This window comes from Dipodomys merriami, unplaced genomic scaffold (assembly GCF_024711535.1).
Source record: "Dipodomys merriami isolate MVZ:Mamm:240054 unplaced genomic scaffold, mDipMer1.0.p SCAF_306, whole genome shotgun sequence".
NCBI lineage: Eukaryota > Metazoa > Chordata > Mammalia > Rodentia > Heteromyidae > Dipodomys > Dipodomys merriami.
Genome location: NW_027204560.1, coordinates 247,212 through 269,403, shown reverse-complemented (window position 1 = coordinate 269,403; position 22,192 = coordinate 247,212). Strand labels below are relative to the sequence as shown.

At 38.7% G+C, this 22,192-nt stretch overlaps 1 protein-coding gene across 2 annotated transcripts in view; it reads left to right on the top strand.

The window, feature by feature from the left end:
- Window positions 1-1,005: 1,005 nt before the first annotated feature.
- Spata16 (spermatogenesis associated 16) overlaps window positions 1,006-22,192 on the top strand; it is a 239,033-nt gene continuing 217,846 nt past the window's right edge. Inside the window, exon 1 of one of the 2 annotated variants that reach the window (XM_070041296.1) lies at window positions 1,006-1,075. The gene's annotated coding sequence lies outside the window, so the exon portion shown is untranslated. Of the gene's footprint in view, window positions 1,076-1,218; window positions 1,272-22,192 lie in introns of those variants that run through there. The other variant, XM_070041298.1, reaches the window with a different exon arrangement.

The following is a 22,192-nucleotide window of genomic DNA, read 5'->3' as shown; positions in this document are numbered from 1 at the left end:
GAGTATCACTGTTGCATTGGTTCCCTCTTTGTCCTTTGTCTCACCATTTTTTTTGTTCTCCTTCCCTAATTCAGATAAATGTATATACAATACCAGGGTATGAAAATCAAATACAGTGACAACAGGGGATAAACCATAGGGGGAAAAACACGAAAGAAAAAAAGAAATCACATAGTACATTAAAAACAACAACAACGAAGAAAAACCTCTTGTTTCCATGTCCATTGGAATTCATTTTGCTTCACATCATCTTATATGGCAAAAATTATATTAAGTGAAGGAAGCCAGACCAAAGAAACATAGATTCTATGGCTTCCCTTATTTGTAATAAATAGCATACATCTAGGATAATCTTAGCAGATGAGCAGAATAGCTCAATCACTATCTGTGTGTGTGTGTGTGTGTGTGTGTGTGTGTGTGTGTATTAGAAGAAAAATTTTAAAGTACTTTTCCTTTAAAAAAGAGAGCATATACAAAGCTTTAAAAGGGGCATCTAGGTATAGTTGTTATTGTGTGGGTGAGGAAAATAAACTATTTTGCAACTATGCATAATGAATAGACTGTGAAGATACGCGCTAACATGTTCTCTGTGCTTCCCAGGTAATCTTTATTTTGGGCATGTTTTTCTGTATTTCCCAAATTATTCGTAAAGGATCCTTTTACTTTTAGAAACTGAACGGGAAAAACACAAATTGCCCTCAGCACAGAAGCCAGGTGAGGGGGGCGTGGCCAAAGAGTCCAGGGCACTGCCCTGGGGAGGGAGCTTGGCGGCCTGAGGCTTCGGGAGGAGCTTTAGGCCTCTGAGTCCCCAGGCCTGGCCTGTGAAACTGTGGGCCGAGCTCTCAATGGCAGAGCCTGTGAGAGTCCCCAGGCTCAGCTACCATGGAGGAGGAGCTATAGAAGCAGGGGGCGGGGCCCGCGAGGCTGTGGGCGTGGCTGATGCCGGGGGCGGGACCAATGCCGGTGAGCGGGGCGGAGCCTCGTGGACAGCGCCGCTCACCGAGTGGGACGTTTGGCGCCGCCGTTTGCGCAGGAGCCGGCCTTGGCCCCGCCCCGGCGGGCCGCACCTTAGCAGGTAGGGACTGTGGGTCCCGCCAGATTGAAACTTCCCGATCGCTGGCTTGGTGAGGCTGGAGTGGAGGGGAGACTAGAACCCCTTTCCTCTTTCGCTCTCGGGGCGCTGGGGAGATCGGTGCTCTAGGACGACCCCCCCGTCCCGCCCCGTCTAACCTGTCCCCCTAACGCAGCGTTATTTAGATCCTCTACCTCCGGTGAGTGGGAGAGGATAACTTTCGGATTGGGACTGTGCTCCTCTGCTTTGCGATCTGGCTCCCCTCCGCTGTGGTACTGCGTGGTCCAGGGAAGCGATGGGCCCGGGCAGGTGGCAGGGACACCGAGACCGTCCCTGTCATCAACTCTAGATCCTGATGCCATACCCGGCAGGGGATGTTTGCGATGTCCTTTGTGTGAGTGAGTGAGTGAATGAATAGATGAATGAATGCCTTCCACAGGGAGCCTGCCTTTCAGGAGACGTTCAGCAGCAAGGCCAGCTGCCTGTTTACTGAATGAAATTTACATTTCGTCTTCATTACCTGTGAACTACTGACGAGCAAAGAGTAAAAAGTCTCTGCTTGTGAAACACCACTGCAGAATTCGCCTTTTTGGCAAGTTTGAACTAAGTGCGTGAAAACTTCCTTTAAGTTGGTGTTTTTGTTTAATCTCTTTAGGATTCAATTTAATAGACTAACAATATGTCCAGTGAGGGGTTAAGGATTTTACAGATTTCACCAAAAATACTGGATTGCAAAGTTGCTCTCTTTTCACTATTAGTGAAGCCCAGGTCTGACAAAGGCTCAAGAATTTATTTTTATTTTGTTTTATTTTGTGCCAGTCCTGGGGCTTGAACTCCTGGCCCTGGGGCTGTCTCTGAAAGATTTGCTCAAGGCTAGCACTCTACCACTGGAGCCACAGCTCCAAATTCAGCTTTTTGGTGCTTCACTGGAGATAAGAGTCTCACAGACTTGTCTACTGGCTTTGAACTAAAACTCATTTCTCAGCCTCCTGAGTAGCTAGAATTAAGACATGTGAACTACCTTCGCCTGGCTCCATGATTTTTTAAAAAGAGAAATAAATTAGACAAGAGGAAACACTACCTAGTGTCTGCTCAGACTGTAGTGTTGTTCATTGTCCCGATTTGAACAAAGAATGTAATATTAAATTTGAATGTGACAGAAAGCTGTTGTGTTAGCATTTCAGTGAGGATGAAAGCAGTTTTTAAACCTTAGAATGCAAATTCCACCAAACTTGGGTGGGATGCTGTGGAATGTAGTATAGACATAATCAAGATGGCTAATCTTAATTAATAAAATAATCTGATATAATGCATTATTCATGTTTTTAATAAGACATAATCTCAGGAGGCTGAGCTCTGAAGATCCTGAAGCCAGCCTGGGAAGAAACGTTTGTGTGACTCTTAATTCCAGTTAACCCAAAAAAACTGGGAAGTAGAGCTGTGGCTCATTTTGTAGAGTACTAGCTTAACTCAGGCCCTGAGTTCAAGTCCCAGTACTGTGCACACACACACACCAAGACAGAATTAAGGACTTTGTTCCTTAAAGACTTTTCACTGAAGTATCTTTTCAAACTCACGCAATCTCCTACTCATCAGGGTTATTACAAATTGGCTAAAACTCCCCATCTGGTCAATCTCAAAGGCATTTTCAAAGAAAAATAATTTTAAAAGCCATTCAGTAAAATATCCTTTTTCCCCCTTTGTTAAGATTGAAGGGAACTACTTATAAATTGTTCATCTGTACAGTGGAGCCAGCACCTTGGAAAAACTGATTACAACTTAAAAGAAAGCAACAAATAAGTATGAATCATGAGATAGGGAACTTGAAAATGGTTTCTAGGCATAAATATATGTTTATTGCTTACTGCAGGAGAAATTTTCTAACTAAGAGGCATGATGACTAAAGCCACCTCTGTCTATGCCAAAATTTGTAGCAAGTTATCTCTCTCTCCCTCTCTCCTGCCCTCCCTCTCTACCTTCCTCTCTCTCTCTGCTTCCCACATCAGTTCAAAACAGATGAATAGGAGTCCCACAGTGGTAGGCCAGTGTAACCAATGGGATGCAAACACCATATGCTCAAGGGTTTTTAAAATCCTTTTATATCAGCGAAACCAGAATATTGTCTCTCAACTAGTCTAGAATATATTGAGTCATCTTCTTGGAAAGAAACATTCAAGTTGTAACATTTTACACTCATAAACAGCCCTGCTGAATTTTTTCAAGGATGTTATAAAATAAAATATTATAGCAGTCTGGCTTAAAGATCACCCAAATAGATACTATAACTTATCACAGCTCTGGTGAAGTTTCAAAATATACATGAAGAATGAGCATGAGCCATCTGTCCAATAAGAAAGACTGTTTCCTTATTGTTTGATTTTGTTTTTGCAAAAAAAATTGCTGAGCAATAATAATAGCAAAAATAAAATGACAGTAATAGAATAGTTAACATTTTTGAACACTTAGGATTATTATCTATTACTGTCCTTTATTATCGTCCTCAACAAGCACATGAGGCAGGTAGTGCCATTAACCCAATTTTGTAAATGAGAAAAACTGAGATGCCAATGGCTATAACTGAAACACCATTCCAAATTCTCTGTGTGATGGGAAAAAAAATGTTGTATAAATAGCCTGAGGGCAAAGACTCTGATTTACCTCTACATGTTAGAAAGCTTTCAGTGGTAAACCTATTTGCATGTGATATGATCTCACAGACATCTGTGTATACCTGCATAGATCTGAGGATTTGTGGATTTGAACCACTAATTTTCCTCAATTTAGGCAGCTTCAAAAAGTAATTGAACTGATTTGACACAGACTAAGTGTTAGAATATGGACCTTTGATCTTAATGAGAAGAAACAGGAGCTGAAGTCATACCGCACAGGAGAATTGCATGACAAGTGGAAAATTGATGTAGTTTTAAGTGGACCATTTAAAAGGAAATGTTTCAGGAGACTCACGCTATAGTCACTGAGTAGAAATCAGAACTTCTGGGGCTCATCTCTTTTTTGGATGAATTTCTTTTTCCATCTTGCTGTTAATTTCAGATTTACTTTTAGAAGTTGTATATTTGCCTTCTGAGAGGAAGCATTGGCCTATAGAATGTAAATTTAAAGAGATCGAATTGCTTTCTACAGTCAGGGATGTATAAAACTCGGAGATGATGTATTTAAAATGTGTCTGAAAATGCACACTTGAAAATATTGGTCTCGCTTTTCCTCTGGCAACTTTAGCTTATTACTTAGGAGGAGGATGGTTGCACATGTGTGTTTCGAAGTTTCTGGCATTCAACCCAGGCCTGTGTTTTTCAGTTAAAATAGCTTTTCATAGGAAACTCCATATTGGGGGTGTTCATTTGATTCCCTGCATGAATGCTCCCATGCTTTCCTACCAAGCCTCATTTAAATCTCTATTAGCTAGCACAACTCAAGCAGAAGAAGTCATTGCTGTCTTTAAAGATCCCCTGAATTATAGCTCGACAAGACATTGTATTATCACTTTTCTCTTTCTCCTCTTCTCCCCCCAAACTATGCCATTACCTTGGTAGAAATCAGCTTTCTGTAGTGAACATGTACAAGTAAGGACAAAACCATGACATAATAATCACTTCCCAGCCCATTACACAAATATTTGGAAATCCAAGCTTAAGGTGTAGGAAAAAAAAGAATTGCAATAGTCTCATAGTCTCCATATTAACTTACAGTGGATAATGCCAAATGGAATCTGTATCTGGTCCCTAGAGAGAGAAGTAGAAAGAGAAAAGAAAAGAAGAGGAGGGAGGAAAAGGGAGGAAAAGGAGGGGGAGGGAGAAGAAAGGGAAGAAGGAGACGAGTGGGAAGAGAGGAGAGAGAAGATGATCAGGGGAAAAGAGGGAAAGAGAGAAGGGGGAGAGGAAAGGGCAAAGGTGGAGGGTGGGGAGGGGACATGCTGGATGGAGTGGGGAGAAGCAGGGAGGGGGAAAGATCCCCATCAGTGCTCAGAGAAGGTGGATAATGGAGGAATAGCATAGAAATTGTCCAAATCACTTTATGTATTGAGAGCAAGCCTTCTGTGGTTGACAGTGAAAGGAGCATTGAACATTACAGTCACTACCAGACTGAGGTCAAATACTTGATATACGTCAGAGTTGACAGTATTTAGAAATGTAAATGTTTCCATTCAACCGACAATGTGCAGAATCCCTTCAATGCCTATGTAATCTCTGGCCAAGACCATGAATACAGGGAAGAAAAGAAATGTTCCCATTCTCACACGTGCCATTTCTTCTTCCATTTTCTTCCCATACATACTGCTTTACCTAGACCACCATGGTATTCTACTGTCACAGAATTTCACTGGCCAGTCCCTCCACTGAACTGGCCATCTGGTTGGGTTCTTCACATTTCATTCTGTTTTCCACCTATCTCTCAACTTCCTTACTTCTCAATATCTTTTCTTTCTTTTTAGTCTTTCATATCCACACTGCTTTAAAAAATAATGGAGTTCAGGTACATGGGGAAGGAAGTACTATTTGGAGAATTCTCTCCAGAGTCTCTCGTGCCCCAAGTTTGAAAGTGCTACTTCTGTCTGGGACAGAACACGTCCAATACCTGGAGATATTCTATAGCTTGATTAGGCTGATTTAGACATAAAATGGTGGCAGAGGCAGACGGTTTTTTGTGGCAGAGCTCAGGAGAAAGCTCTTGAGGTACCATTTACACTAATGTGGGAACAGGGGAAAAAGGCTATTAACACTTGTCAATCATAGATAATGATTTAAAACCACTAAACAAATATTAAAGTTGAACTTCAAACTCCCTTCTACTCTGTTTTCCCCTCTCAAGTCATGATCATGTTTTCCCATTCCCAAGATCTAGGAGAAAAGAAACCTTTCTTCCTTTCTTTTCTTTTTTATTGTCTTTTCCTTTCTTTTTCTTTCTGTCTTTCTTTCTTTCTTTCTTTTTTTCTTTCTTTTTTCCTTCCTTCGTTCCTCGCTTCTCAGGCTGTTCTTGAGGTCATGTATCTGTTGTTTAGTCACCATACTTTCCAATGAATATAAAAGACATTTGCAAAGAGGTGGCTGTCACAAACACACCGAGATTTTTCCTAATACCACTACAATTTTACACTTGTGATGATGATAGCAAGCAAATTTTTCATGTCTGAAACTATTATATAGTCTTATTATTTACCAATTTACATTTGCCCAGGCTCTGTGGTCAAAGACTCTCTTCTATCATCCCCCCACCCCCACTTTCATCATTCCAGCACTGCTTACATAAAGTGCCTTTTATTTGTTTTTATGTGGTTTTTGCCCTCCTGGACAGTTTTGAATAAAAACACCTTTTGACTATCAAATTCTTTTTTAAATTTAATTTTATTGTCAAGGTGATGTACAGAGGGGTTGCAGTTACATACGTAAGGTAGTAAGTATATTTCTTGTCAAACTTGTTACCCCCTCCCTCATTTGTCTCCCACTTTCCCTTGGCCCCAACCCCCCCAAGTTTTTACAGATCATTTCCAACGTATTTCCCTTTGATTATCACTGTGTCCTTTGTCTTACCTTTTTGTTGTTCCCCTTCCTTTCCCTTATTCAGATAAACATATATACAATGCCCAGGGTATGAAAATCAAACACAGTGACAACAGGGGATAAACCATAGGAAAAAAACACAAAAGTAAAAACAAATCACATAGTATGTTAAAAACAACAATAAAGAAAAACCTCTTGATTCTATGTCTTAGAGTTCATCTAGTTTAGCATCATCTTATATGAACACATGTACATAGCTATTGAGTTATTCTGCTCATTTGCTAGGATTATCCTAGACATATAATAACTATTATGAGGGAAAACATGGGAACTGTGTTTCTTTGGGTCTGGCTTACTCCAGATTGTTTCCAAGTCTTTCCATTTCCTTACCAATATGGGGTGGTGTCATTCTTTTTGATGGAACTATAGAATTCTTTTGTGTTCCATTCATCTACTGAGGGGCATCTGGGTTGGTTCCATATCTTAGCTATGGTAAATAATGCTGCAATAAACACGGTTGTGCTGATAGCTTTAGTATGGCCTTCTTTGTGGTCATTTGGGCAAGTGCCCAGAAGTGAGATTGCTGGATCATAGGGGAGCTCTATGTTTAGTCTTTTGAGGAACCTCCATACTGCTTTCCAGAGTGGTTAAACAAGTTTACACTCCCACCAACAGCATAGTAGCATTCCCTTTTGGCCACATCCCCTTCTAGCATCTATTGTCATTAGATTTCATGATAATGGGGAGGTGGAATCTCAATGTTGTTTTGATTTGCATTCCTTTTATGGTCAGAGATGTTGAGCATTTCTTCATGTGTCTATTGGCTCTTCTTATTTCCTCTTCAGAGAATTCTCTCTTAACTCTCAAAGATCAATGGCTTTTCTGAATGCCAATAATGAGAGAGCAAGGCTGAAATCAAGAAAGCAATTCTTTTTGCAATATCCGCCCCCAATAAAATACCTAAGGAATTAACCAAAGAAGTGAAGGACCTCTATTATGAAAACTCTAAAAACCTGAAAAAGGAAATTAAAGCAGAACTAAAGAAGTGGAAAAACCTCCCATGCTCCTGGATTAGGAGGATTAACATCATGAAAATGGCAATATTGCCAAAGGCTATCTATAAATTCAATGCAATACCCATCAATATCCCAACCTCATTCTTCAGTGAAACAGAGGAAGCAGTCCAAAATTCATATGGAATAATAAAAGACCCTGAATGGAAAAAGCAATCCTTAGCAGAAGAACAGTGATGGAAGAATATTAATACCAAACTTCAAACACTACTTCCAAGCCATAGTAATCAAAACAGCTTGGTACTGGCACAAGAACAGGCCTGAGGACTAGTGGAATAGAACTAAAGACCCAGAAATGAACCCATGGGCCTATGGCCATTAATCCTTGATAAGGGAGCCAAAAATATAGAATGGAAGAAAGACAGCCTCTTCAACAAATGGTGCTGGCAAAATTGGTTAAACACCTGTAGAAAACTAAAGTTATATCAGCCTGCACCAGAATCAACTCTAAATGGATCAAAGATCTCAAGGTAAAAGCAGATACATTGAAAACATTACAGGAAGGAATAGGAGAAACTCTAGGGCTCCTTGGCACAGGTCAAAATTTTCTTAATAAAGATCCAGAAACACAACAAATCAAAGAAAGATTGGACAAATGGGATTGCATGAAACTGAAGAGCTTCTGTATGGCAAAGTACATAGCTAGCAAGATCAATAGAAAGCCCACGGATTGGGAGAAGATCTTTACTAGCTCTACAACAGACAAGGGCCTCATATATAAAATATACTTAGAGCTCAAAAAATTAAATCCTTAAAATACAAATCCTTAAAGAAACAACCACCCCATTAATAAGTGGGCTAAAGACTTAAAGAGAGCCGGGCGCTGGTGGCTCACACCTGTAATCCTAGCTACTCAGGAGGCTGAGATCTGAGGACCACGGTTCAAAGCCAGCCCGGGCAGGAGAGACTGTGAGACTCCTATCTCCAATAAACCACCAGAAAACCGAAAGTGGCGCTGTAGCTCAAGTGGTAGAGCGCTTGCCTTGAGCTGAAGAGCTGAGGGACAGCACCAAGGCCCAGAGTTCAAGCCCCACGACTGACCAAAAAAAAAAAAAAAAAAAAAAGACTTAAAGAGAAACTATCAAATTCTTACCCTGCCTAGGGCTTATATTTTTACACTACACAGAGGTCGGAGGCAAGAAGAGGCATGAGTTGAAGGAAGACCTCAGAGCCTTTGATGTATGGAAATTCAGGCTGTCCTGACCTATAGTCTTGTTCACGTAAAGTCTTTTTAATAACACATAACCTAATAATATACACAAATTGTAAGTACAAAGCTTCTTGAATTTTTACCATGAGAACACATTCTGTCTAACCATTTCAGATGAAGTGGTGATGCCTGCAAACCAGAAGCTGATATAAATACTCTTCTCCATAGATTTGGTTAGGCATATTTGTGCATTTCTGTTGGATGTACTGAGAAAACTTGCCTACACGACGGAGATAGTCAATAATGCCAATTTTCTCAAGTAGTTATACTAATTTATGTTCCTAATTGCCATGAGTAGGTGTTCCATTTAGTCCATGAACTTGCTATTTAGTGCCTACTTTTTAAATTTCAGCCATTTGGATGGATTTATCATGACTGTCAACCTCTGGGTTCAATTTGCCTTTTCTTGATGACAAATGATGCTGATCATCTTTCTGAAAGTGTATTGGTCATTTGGAGATTTTATCTTCTGACGTATCTATTTAAAATTTTGGCCAATTTCTCCACAAGGTCATTTGCTTTGTTTATATCGATTCATGGATGTCCTTTATGTATTCTGGATATGAGTTTGTCAGATATGTATATGACATATTTTTCCTATTCTGTGAATTGTCTTTTCATTTTTATGGTATATTTTGATAAGCAGGAGTTTTTACACACAGGTTGACCGTTTCTTATCCAAAATGCTTGGGATCATAAATCCAAAGATTTATGATTATTTTTCCTGGTCATGAGGCCTGTACTCTGGGCCTGGGAGCTGTCCCTGAGCTCTCCAGCTCAAGGCTAGTGCTCTACCTCTTGAGCCACAGTGCCACTTCTGGCTTTTTCTGCTTATGTGGTGCTGAGGAATCAAACCCAGAGCCTCGTGCATGCAAGGCAAGTACTCTACCACTGAGTCACCTTCCCAGTCCCAATTTATGATTTTTAAGATGGACGCAAAGTGGACATAGGTTTTATATGCACATTTAAGTACATGTAATATTTTTACTATTTTTTTTCTGTGACTTGTCATGTAAAGAATTCACCACTGAACCCTACTGCACTATTGGTGGGAATGTAAACTTGTTCAACCACTTTGGAAAGCAGTATGATGGTTCCTCAAAAGACTGCACATGGAGCTCCCCTATGGCCCAGCAATCCCACTTCTGGGCATTTTTCCAAATGATCACAAACAAGGCCATCCTAAAGGTACCTGCATTATTCACCATAGCCAAGATATTGGAACCAACCCAGATGCTCTTCAGTAGATGAATGGATCAATAAAATGTAGTATACATGTGTGTGTGTGTGTGTGTGTGTGTGTGTGTGTGTGTGTGTGTGTGTGTGTGTGTGTGTGAATTCTATGCCTCCATCAGAAAGAATGACACTGCCCCATTTGTTAGGAAATGGAAAGATTTGGAAAAAATCATGTTAAATGAAATAGGCCAGACCCAAAGAAACATAGGTCCCATGGTTTCCCTAGGATAATCTAGGATAGTCTTACCAAACAAACAGAAAAGGTCAAAAACTATGTACATATGACCATATAAGATGATGCTAAGTGAAATGAACCCCAAGATAGGAACACAAGAGGTTTTATCTTTATCGCTGCTGTTTTTAATGTACTATGTGATTTTTTTTTTGTTTCTTTTGTATGTTCTTCCCCCATAGTATAACCCCTGTTTTCATTGTATTTGCTTCTGGTGCCCTGCATCTTGTATATACTTTTTTCTAATTTGGGGAGGGGAAGGGAAATAACAAAATGCTGAAACAAGGATACAGGTTGACCCATTGCAACAATGAGATGTACAAGACATTATGTTGAAAACAAACTTTACAACTTCAGGGGGCAGGGAGGAAAAGTTGGGGAGGTGGGGTAGAAAGAGATGGTAGGAGAAAAACAAAAGAGGGGGTAACAATGCCCACATGAAATATACTCATTGCCTTACTCATGTAACTGTAACCCCTCTGTACAGTATCTTCAGAATTATATATATATATATATAGATATATATAGATATATGTATTAGAATTACCCACTGTAACATCTTGTTAGCACTGCAAAAGTTCAGATTTACATCATTTTAGACTTCAGGCTTTGGACTCTCAGCTTAGGGGTGGTCAACTTGTATTTACAAGATAATCATACTTAGTTACTTTTACTGCCTAATAAATCTTTTCTACCCTCATCATGAAAATGTTTCATTTTCTTCTAAAAGCACTCATGCCATTTTTAGACATAGTTTTACAATGCATTTGGAATTGCTATATGAATCTAATGTAAGATATGAAGCAAATTCCCTTTCTTGGCATTACACTTAGTCAAGTACCACTTATTTAGAAAGCTATATTTCTTTCCATTGCCTGACAAGGTAACCTGTCATCAATCAACTGACCATTTATATCTGAGTCTATTTCTAGACTTTTTATTCTGTTCAGATAGTCTAATTGTTTATCCTTGCATCAAAATCTGTTTAAATTGCCATGTCTTTATTTATAATAACTCCCACTACACAGCTGTTTTAAGTGCTCAAGCTTTAGTGTTCAGGATTAATGTGGTTATTCTTGCTCTTTTTTATGTGAAGTGTGAAGTTTGTTGTGTCTTCATTCATGATTTGAGCTTAGGCCAAATTTGGTAAAGATTTCAGGTGCACTTGAAAAAACTTTAACTCTCAGATTTCTTTTTGTTATTGTTGTTGTTGTTTTATTCTCTCTTTATTTCTCTTAGTTTTTGTTCTTCATGTTTTGCATAATAGACAATGCAATATGTGAAAGGGAAAGGGAATCATAGAAACACCAGAACAACAGGTGAATTATAGCAACATTGATACTCACTTGACACTATGTTGGATATGAACATTACAACTTGGAGGGAGGAGAGGAGGGGTAAGTGGGAAATAAGGAGGCACAGGTAACAATGAATTTAAAAATTTACTTATTGCCTTACCTATGTAATTGAAACCCCCCAGCTCATCACCTTTCCAATTAAAAAAAATAAAACAAACAATAACAGCTGCTGGTGAGGAACTGGCCAAAAGAGAATGCTACCACACTGTTGGTGGGAATGTAAACTTGTTCAACTACTCTGGAAAGCAGTGTGGAGGTTTCTCAAAAAATTAAATATAAAACTATCCTATAAAGCCAGGCACCGGTGGCTCATGCCTATAATCCTAGCTATTCAAGAAGCTAAATTCTGAGGATCGTGGTTCAAAGCCAGCCTGGGCAGGAAAGTCTGTGAGACTCTCTTTTTTTTCTTCTCTTTGGGTTCAATTAATTTTCTTTTTTTTTTTAATTGTGAAAATACTGTTATAATTACATGGGTAAGATAATTAATACATTTCTTATCAAGCATTGTTGCCTCCTCCTTTGTTTCCCCTTCCCATCCCTTCCCATCCTCCCTCCACCCCCCCACCCAATCCTCCCTGCCCCACTCCCCCCCCCACCAAAGTTGTAAAGTTCGTTTTTGACATAACGACTTGTACATCTCATTGTTGCAATGGGTCCACCTGTATCCCTATTTAAACGATTTGTTTTTCCCCTTTCCATGCACAAATTATACCGACATCAAATACAGTGAAAGCAGGGGTTATACTGTGGGGGAGGGACATACATAGCAACAAATCCCATGGATTGGGAGAAGATCTTCGCTAGCCATACAACGGACAAGGGTCTCATATCTAAAATATACCTGGAACTCAAAAAATTAAATCCCCCAACAATAAATCTTCAAAGAAACAACTGCCCAATAAATAAGTGGGTTAAAGACTTAAAGAGAAACTTCTCTGAAGAGGAGAGATGGATGGCCAATAGACACATGAAGAAATGCTCAACCTCCCTAGCCATAAAAGAAATGAAAATCAAAACAACATTGAGATACCACCTCACCCCACTTAGAATGGCTAAAACAAGAACTCTAATAACAACAGATGCTGGAGGGGATGTGGACAGAAGGGAACCTTACTACATTGTTGGTGGAAGTGTAAACTTTTTAACTCTCAGATTTCTTGATTGAAAAGTCTGCACATGTTAACTAGGTTCAAGTTGATGACAATCTTCAGTGTTCCTAAGGAGTATTTTTAAAAATATTTTCCTTTATCTATTTCATTGTCTTTCTACTATTTTATTTAGGCTTGAAATTCTATGAGCTACTAACAAATATGATCAGAGATTTTATGAGATTTTCCTTATTTCAAATTTATTTTATATATTTTAAAGATATGCAACTAACTATACATTTAAACTTCTGATAACTTCTCTCCAGTAGTCCCTTTTAATTTAAAAAATAATTTTATTTAAAAACATTCATTGTAAAGTGATTTACAGAGGGGTTGCTGTTACATAAGTAACTTCTTTTGAGTAGTCCCTTTTTATTTAAACTATTTCTTCTTAAAAAATTCTGTTGGGGCTGGGAAGGTGGCTCAGTGGTAGAGTGCTTGCCTTGCATGCCTGAGGCCCTGGGTTTGATTCCTCAGCACCACATAAGCAAAAAGAAAAAAGCCAGAAGTGGTGCTGTGGTAGAGTGCTAGCCTTGAGCTGAAGAGCTGAGGGAGAGAGCCCAGGCCCAGAGTTCAGGCCCCATGACCAGACCCCCCAAAAAATTCTGTTGTAAAATGATGTACAGAGGGGTTACAGTTACATAAGTAAGGCAATTATTTTGAACAATGTTGCTCCTTCTCTTATTTTCTCCCATTTTCCCTTCCAAGACCAACCTTCTCCCCAACTTGTAAAGTTTATTTCCAACGTAGTGTATAGTGAGTATCATTGGTTCACACTTTGTCTCACATTTCTGTGATTCTCCTTCCCTTCCCCAGATCAGATAAAGTTATATATAAGACAAAGGGTACAGAAATAAAAAACAGTGACAACAGTAAATAAACCAAAGGAAGAAGAAAGAAAGAAAGAAAAAAGAAATAACTACAATCACTACAATACAATAAAACCTCTTGCTTCCACTTCTTGAGTTCCTTTCAATAAGCATTATTTTATATGGTCATATGTACATCACTATGAAGCCATTGTGATCCTCTGCTAAGAATATCCTAGATGTGCTTACTTCACTTAATATGATTTCCTAACAAAAGAGGCAATGTCATTTTTTGTGACAGAGACATAGAAGTGCCTACAAGGAGAGAAAGAAAGAAAGAAAGAGAGAGAGAGAGAGAGAGAGAGAGAGAGAGAGAGAGAGAGAGAGAGAGAGAGAGAGAGGAAGGAAGGAAGGAAGGAAGGAATAGCCAATAGACACATGAAGAAATGGTCAATATCTCTGACCATAAAAGAAATGCCAATCAAAACAACATTGAGATTCCACCTCACTGCAGTTAGAATTGTCATTGTCAAGAAAACAAAGTAGGAGGCAACAATGCTCAATAGGAAGTGTACTCATTACCCTGCTCATGTAACTGTAACCCCTCTGTACAGCATTTTTACAATAAAAAATGTAAAAAAACTAAAAATATGTCTATCAATTATGGACAATCTGAAAACAGAGACAAGATAAGGTGTATAATTAAAAATTATTAACTGGATAAAAACTGGTTAATGAATAAAAGGAATAGGAAGAGAACTGGATAGGGGAGTGAGGGAGGAGGCTGTGGCTTCCTCAGAAATAAAGGAACCTGCACAAGGAGATGATCGTGAATTTTGGACAGCTCCTGAAAGGCTTAAGATTTGGAGCCCCTAGCAGATAGGGGTGACTGTAAGGGGACTTGCTGAGATGGGGTTCACTTGCCTTGAATCCAGGAAAGCAGTGTAGCTGTAGTAATGAAAGAAATTTGCCAAAAGGAGATATCTGCTAACCATGTAGGCATGATCCTAGTAGCAAACACTGCCTGAACCCTAGAAACAGATGCACTTGCTACTGATCAAAACAGCACATCAGAAGGGAAAATCTGTTTTTCCTCTGCCAGTCTTGAAGGGATTCTCCACCACTCTCTACTGAGAGAGCCTAAGTTGCACCAGCTGAAAAGATAAAAGTGTATTTTGTAGAGCTCAGCTCTAGTATCACAGTTCAGGGAGAAGTGTGGGTATGGAGCTGGCAGACAATTGATAAATAATGGGCTTGGCTTCTTTATTTCCAGTACTGCTTCTTTCCAGGACATCTACTAATCTGATGCTAGTAGAGCCATCCCTTTATCTTGGTTGATGGTCATATGCTATGCCTTTCTGCATGGTTTAATTTTCATAGTCACGGTAGAAACCAGGAGGCCAGTGCAATCTGTGGAGAAAATGGTTCCAATGATTGAAAAATTTATAAGAGCTCAGGGTACCTAAAGTTCAGTACTGTGTGTAATTATGGATGTTTGATTCATTTTTTTCATAATACTGACTAAGTTCATGGAAGACATACTGCATTCCAACAAATCTCAGATTTTCACTTTTATCCTTTAAATTAAGCAGGTTCACTTTACTTTGATTTTGTCACCATTTGTGTTTAGGGAAGGGGTGCCACAGAATAGAACCATCAACTGAGCTGCATAATGCATATATAGGAATTTAAATTTTTAATTAAATTTTTTTTATATTTATGGTCTTGCTTAGTCAAAACCATGGGGAAAATACAGCTGAGAATAAATTAGGCTTGCCATATATCTCTTGGCAGTGAATATAGTTAGCATTTATCTTTTTTTGCAGTGTGACAATACCAGACAATAGAATGATTGTACCTTTGAGTCTTAAAGTTTTTACCTCTATACAGAAGATATATTCTGTATATAGCGCTAGCTCCTAGCATGTTATTTTGTTGTTAATCCTTTAGTTATCTCAGATCTAAATTAGTATTCACCTTTTGTGGAAGAGAAAGTTGAGCTCCAGAAATGTATGTATGAAGAGACATTTAGAATTTGAACTCATATCTCTCCAAGCCCAAATTCATCTTCTATCTTATCTGTCTCTTCAGTTATTGATCATGGAACATCTTTTCAGGGAAGAATCTTTTCATTGAATCTCTGATTCCCTCATCCAGATTCTGTGGAGCAAAATCCATTTTATTCATCTTTGTAACCCCCCAGGAATCAGTCCAGTATCTGAGATGGGGGCAGAATGATGGGGAATGAACCCAGGACTTTGTATCTGTTACCTGTAATACTGATGGGATACATCCCTATTGCTTTACCTAGTAGGAACTCAAAAAGTGTTGATGAAATGGATGAATGAATCCATCCATCTTTATAAACCAATTTGTTAGAAGATAGGCAAACAGACCATAAAATATTTTATTATTTCCACAGCTAATGTAGCCTTAGTTTTCCTGGCACGCGGCCTCGTCAGTACCAGGGGACCAGTTTTACATCATCAAGGAAAAGTGTGTAAGAACACATTGATCTGTGGCAAGCATAATCATCAGACCACCTATATCAGAATCTTCACGGATAGACTGGCCATGAGTCCTTAGAAGAGTAGTATTTGCAAAAAGTTCTTTGGGACAACTCACCTAACGTTCAATGGAATGAAAGGGACATGAAAGTAATTTCTCATGAAAATCTGAACCTTGTTGGATATTTTTACTTGTTTTGTTGTATAGGTAAAGGTTTATTTCATATGCTGTATCCATTTGAATTCTTTGGGCTTGGGTTATTCCCATTCTAGTTTTCCATTGCTTGCATCACATGCACATTTCTACCTATCATCCTGGTCCCACTAATGCCAAATTCTGGGGGATCTTGGACCTAATAGATCCCAGAAGATGATGATGCCAATAACATGAACGATGAATTCCTTGAGAATTGAGGTAGTCCAGTGATAGGATAAGTCATGACACAAAGTAGTTGCTTACAAAACAACACATAGATGACTGGATTCATGAATTTTTAAGGAAAGATAGACTTTTTTTTTGGTCTCTACTATATAAATCACATTTATCTCACTTTGTGCCTCAAGATTTTGCTACTAACTACTGAGAACTTTATGCTTTTGCAAATGTGTTTGGATGCAATATGAGCATGCTGGAAACTTAGACTCAGAACCAACAAAATGTCTTCATCCAAAGCCAAAGGTCTGCCCTCTCTAGCCCTCATTTCTAAAACAAAAGAATTGGAGATATGCCTTGGACTGGGTTATGTAAAATCATCGCTTTTACTTTTTTGTTTTGGGGCTTTTGTTTTAAGTATTTTTTGGTTTATGGAGGGTATTATAATTTTTTTTCTTTTTTGATTGTGGTACAGTATCTCTAGCTTGCTAGGCAAGTGTTCTACCACTAGAACCACGCCCTTTTTTGGTTTTTTTTTTTATTGTGAAATATCATACAGAGGGGTTACAATTACATGGGCAAGCTAAGGAGTATGTTTCTTATCAAGCATTGATGCCTCCTCCTTTGTTTCCCCTTCCCATCCCTTCCCATCTCCCACCCATCTGGCCCCACCCTCCCCCACATCCCCACCCCAGGCCAAAGTTGTAAAGTTCGTTTTTTTGACATAACAACTTGTACATCTCATTGTTGCAATTGATCCACCTGTATCCCTATTTAAATGACACGTTTTTGCCCTTCCCCTCCACAAATTATACCAGCATCAACTACAGTGAGAGCAGGGGTTATACTGTGGGGGAGGAATATACAAAGCAACAAAGACATCATCTTATAAATATGTTAGAAACAATACCATGAAAGAAAAAACATTTGAATACTTATCTTGGGGTTTATTTCACCTAACAGCAACTTATCTGACTTTTTCTGCTTGTCTCAGACATATACTAGTTATTGCAAATAAGGGAAACCATGGGACTTATGTTTCTTTGGGCCTGGCTTACTTCACTTAATAGAATTTCTTCCAAGTATTTCCATTTTCCAACAAATGGGGCAATGTCATTCTTTCTGATGGAGGCATAGAATTCCATTGTGTATATAGATCACATTTTCTTGATCCATTCATCTACTGAGGGGCATCTGGGTTGGTTCCATATCTTAGCTATGGTAAATAATGCTGCAATAAACATAGTTGTGCTGGTAGCTTTAGTGTGGTCTTGTTTGTGATCATTTGGGTAAATGCCCAAAAGTGGGATTTCTGGGTCATAGGGGAGCTCTATGTGGAGTCTTTTGAGGAACCTCCATACTGCTTTCCAAAGTGGTTGAACAAGTTTACATTCCCACCAACAATGCAGTTGGGTTCCCTGCTGTCCACATCACCTCAGCATCTGTTGTTATTATAGCCATTCTAACTGGGGTGAGGTGGTATCTCAATGTTCTGATTTGCAATTTTTTTATGTCTAGAGAGGTTGAGCATTTCTTCATGTGTCTATTGGCCATCCTCCTTTCCTCTTCAGAGAAGTTTCTCTGTAAGTCTTTAGTCCACTTACTTATTGGGCAGCTGTTTTTTTGAAGATTAGTTGTTAGGAGATTTAATTTTTTGAGTTCCAAGTATATTTTAGATATGAGACCCTTGTCCATTGTATGGCTAGTGAAGATCTTCTCCCCATTCGTGGGCTTTCTATTGATCTTGCTAGCTGTGTCCTTTGCCATGCAGAAGCTCGGCAATTTTATGCAATCCCATTTGTCCAACCTTTCATTGATTTGTTCTGTTTCTGGGTCTCTATTAAGAAAATTTCAGCCTGTGCCTAGGAGACCTAGGGTTTCTCTTATTCCATCCTGTAATGTTCTCAGAGTGTCTGCTTTGACTCCGAGGTCTTTGATCCATTTGGAGTTGATTCTGGTGTAGGGTGATATACAAGGATTTAGCTTTAATTTTCTACAAGTAGTTAACCACTTTTGCCAGCACCATTTACTGAAGAGGCTGTCTTTCTTTCATTCTATTTTTTTAGTTCCCTTATTAACGATTAGATGGCTATGGGTCTGTAGGTTCATTTCTGGGTTTTCAATTCTATTCCATTGGTCCTGAGGTCTGTTCTTGTGCCAGTACCAAGCTGTTTTGATTACTATGGCTTTGTTGTAGAGACTGAAATTTGGTATTGATATTCCTTCAGCAATGTTCTTTGTATTAAGGATCGTTTTTGCTGTTCGGGGTCTTTTATTGTTCCATATGAATTATTGGATTGCCTTTTCTATTTCCTTGAAGAATGTGGTTGGAATATTGATAGGTATGGCATTGAACTTGTAGATAGTCTTGGGAAGTATTGCCATTTTCACGATGTTGATCCTTCCAATCCAGGAGCATGAGAGGTTTTGCCACTTTCTAAGTTCTGTTTTGATTTCCTTTTTCAGGTTTTTAAAGTTTTCATCAGAGAGGTCCTTCACTTCTTTTGTTAAGTAAATTCCCAGGTATTTTATTTTTTGTGTGGGGCTATTATGAAGGGAAATGCTTTCCTGATTTCAGCCACGCTTTTCTAATTGTTAGCATACAGAAAAGCCATTATTTTTGAAGGTTAATTTTATACCCTGCTACTTTGCCAAAGTTTTGAATCAGCTTGAGTAAGTTGGGAATGGAGTACATGGGATTCTTTAAATACAAGGTCATGTCATCTGCAAAGAAGGGGAGTTTTACTTCATCTTTCCGTATTTGGATCTCCTTTATGTTTGCATCTTGTCTTATTGTTATAGCTAGGCATTCTAATACTAAAGTGAAGAGAAGTGGAGAGAGTGGACATCGTTTTCTTATTCCTGAGTTAAGAGGAAATGGCTTTAGTTTTTCACCATTAAGTATAATGCTGGCTGTAGGTTTATCATATTATTGTATTGAGGAATGTTCCCTGGATTCCTAATTTTTCCAGAACCTTCATCATAAAGGGGTATTGGATCTTGTCAAATGCTTTTTCTGCATCTATTGAGATAACCCTGTGGTTCTTATCCTTGCTCTTGTTGATGTGATGAATGATATTAATTGATTTGCATATATTGAACCACCTTTGCATCCCTGAAATGAGTCCTGTTTGATCGTGGTGCATGATTTTTGGATGAATTGTTGAAGTCAATTGGCCAAAGTTTTGTTGAGAAGTTTTGCAACAATGTTCATCAAAGAAATGGGTCTATAGCTCTCTTTCTTTGATGAGTCCCTGCCTGGATTTGGGATGAGGGTTATGATGGCATCATAGAATAAGTTCAGGAGTGAACTTTCTCTTTCAATTTCATTGAAGAGTTGGAGGAGTATTGGTGTGAGCTCTGCTTTGAAGGACTTTTAGAATTCCACTGTAAATCCATCTGGGCCTGGGTTTTTCTTAGATGGGCGGTCTCTTATTGCTGTTTCTATTTCAATGCTTGACATGGGCCTGTTAAGATGGTTTAACTCATGTTGGTTTAGTTTCAGCATGTCAATATTTGCTAGGAAAAGGTCCATTTCTGCCAAGTTCTCAAACTTATTAGCATAAAAGCTTGAGATGTATTCCCTTATAATGTTCTGAATCTTGGTTGTTTCCGTGGTAATGTTTCCATTCTCATCTGTGAGTTTATTTATTTGGGTGTGTTCTCTTCTTTTTCTGATAAGATTTGCTAAGGGTCTGTCAATTTTGTTAATTTTTTTGAAGAACCATCTCTGTTTTGTTGATTCTTTCTATGGTTTTTTTGGGGGGATTCTAATCCATTTAATTCTGATTTAACTTTAATTATTTCCTTCCATCTTCTGAATTGGGGTTTATCTTGCTGCTGTTTTTCAAGAAGGTTCAGATGTCTCATTAAATAGTTGGTTACAGATATCTCCAATTTGTTGATGGAGGAACTCAGAGTTATAAACTTGCCTCTGAGTACTGCCTTTGCTGTGTCCCAGAGGAGCTGGTAGTTTGTGTGCTCATTTTTGTTGAATATCATGAACACTTGAATTTCATTCTAATCTCTTCCATGACCCACTCATGATTCAGCAGTGTGTTGTTCAGCCTCCATGTGTTACAGGACTTTCTTTGGTGGCTTCTGGTGTTGAGTTCTAATTTTATTCCCTTGTGGTCTGAGAGAATGCAAGGTATAACTTCAATGTTTCTGAATTTGAACAAGTTTCCTTTGTGACCTAAAATGTGGTCTATTTTGGAAAATGTTCCATGTGCTGCGGAGAAAAACGTGTATTCTGATGCTGCTGGGTGAAATATTTGGTAGATGTCTGTTAAATCTAGTTGATCTATGCAGTTGCTTAGATCTGCGGTTTCTCTGTTGAGTTTTTGCCGAGTTGATCTATCTAGTGGGGATAGTGGTGTGTTAAAGTCTCCAACAATTAATGTGTTTGGATCTATGTGAGATTTGAGGGAAAGTAGCGTTTCTTGGATAAATTTGGGTGCTCTGTTGTTTGGCGAATAGAGATTTAGAATTGTAATATCCTCCTGCAGGAGAGATCTCTTAATTCGTATGTAACAACCTTCTTTATCTCTTCTCACCAATTTTAATTTGAAGTCTATTTTATCTGATATTAGGATTGCAACTCCCGCTTGTTTATGGGGGTCATTTGCTTGGTAGATTTTGTTCCAGCCTTTCACTTTCACAATGTTTGTTTTTATGGGCAAGGTTTGACTCCTGAAGGCACCAGATAAAAGGATCTTGCTTTTTAATCCAACTAGACATTCTATGTTGCTTAATTGGAGGGTTAAGTCCGTTAATGTTTAGAGTTAAGACTGAGAGGTGTTTGGGAGTTCCTGCCATTTTCTCCACCTTCTTGGGGGCTGCAACAACTGGGTTCTTCCTATAGTTCTTGGATTCTCAGTTTAGGTGTGGTTTCTTGGCCTATCTTGTGGTCTTGTTGGTTTTCTATGTGTAGGACATCTTTATATATCTTTTGTTGGGTTAGTTTGGTGGAGATATATTGTTTCAGTTTTTCTTTGCTATGGAAGGTTTTTATTTGACCTTCAGTTATGAAGGAGAGTCTATCTGGGTACACTATTCTTGGTTGATAGTTGTTTGTTTGTCTTTAGGGAATGGCATACATCATGCCAGGCTCTTCTTGCTTTGTCTCTGCTGAGAAATCTGAGGTGATTCTAATTGTTTTCCCTTTATAGGTGAATGATCTTTTCTTCTTGGCAGCTTTAAGGATCTTTTACCTGGTCTGAATTGATCCTGTGTGGATTATAATGTGATGGTGGGATGTCTTGTTCTGGTCTGGTGTATTTGGGGTTCTAAAAGCTTCTTGTATCTGAATAGGCCTATCTCTTTGCATGTTTGGGAAGTTCTGTGCTAAGATCCTGTTAAACAAATTCCCTAGACCATTAACTTCTGTCTCTAGGTGTTCCTCTACACCCATTATCCTCAGATTAGGCCTTCTGATGGTTTCTTCCAAATGTTGAATAGATCTATGGTATTTCTTGGATTTGTCTTGGATAGTTATATGTTCTTTCTCTACAATATCTAGGCTATCTTCAATCCCCGAGATTCAATCTTCTGCATAGTCTTATCTACTGACAAGACTTTCTACTTTGTTTTTTTATTCCTTTTCCTTCTAATTGGTTGGTTTTGATGGCTTCAAATTCTTTGTTGGAGCTTTGTTTT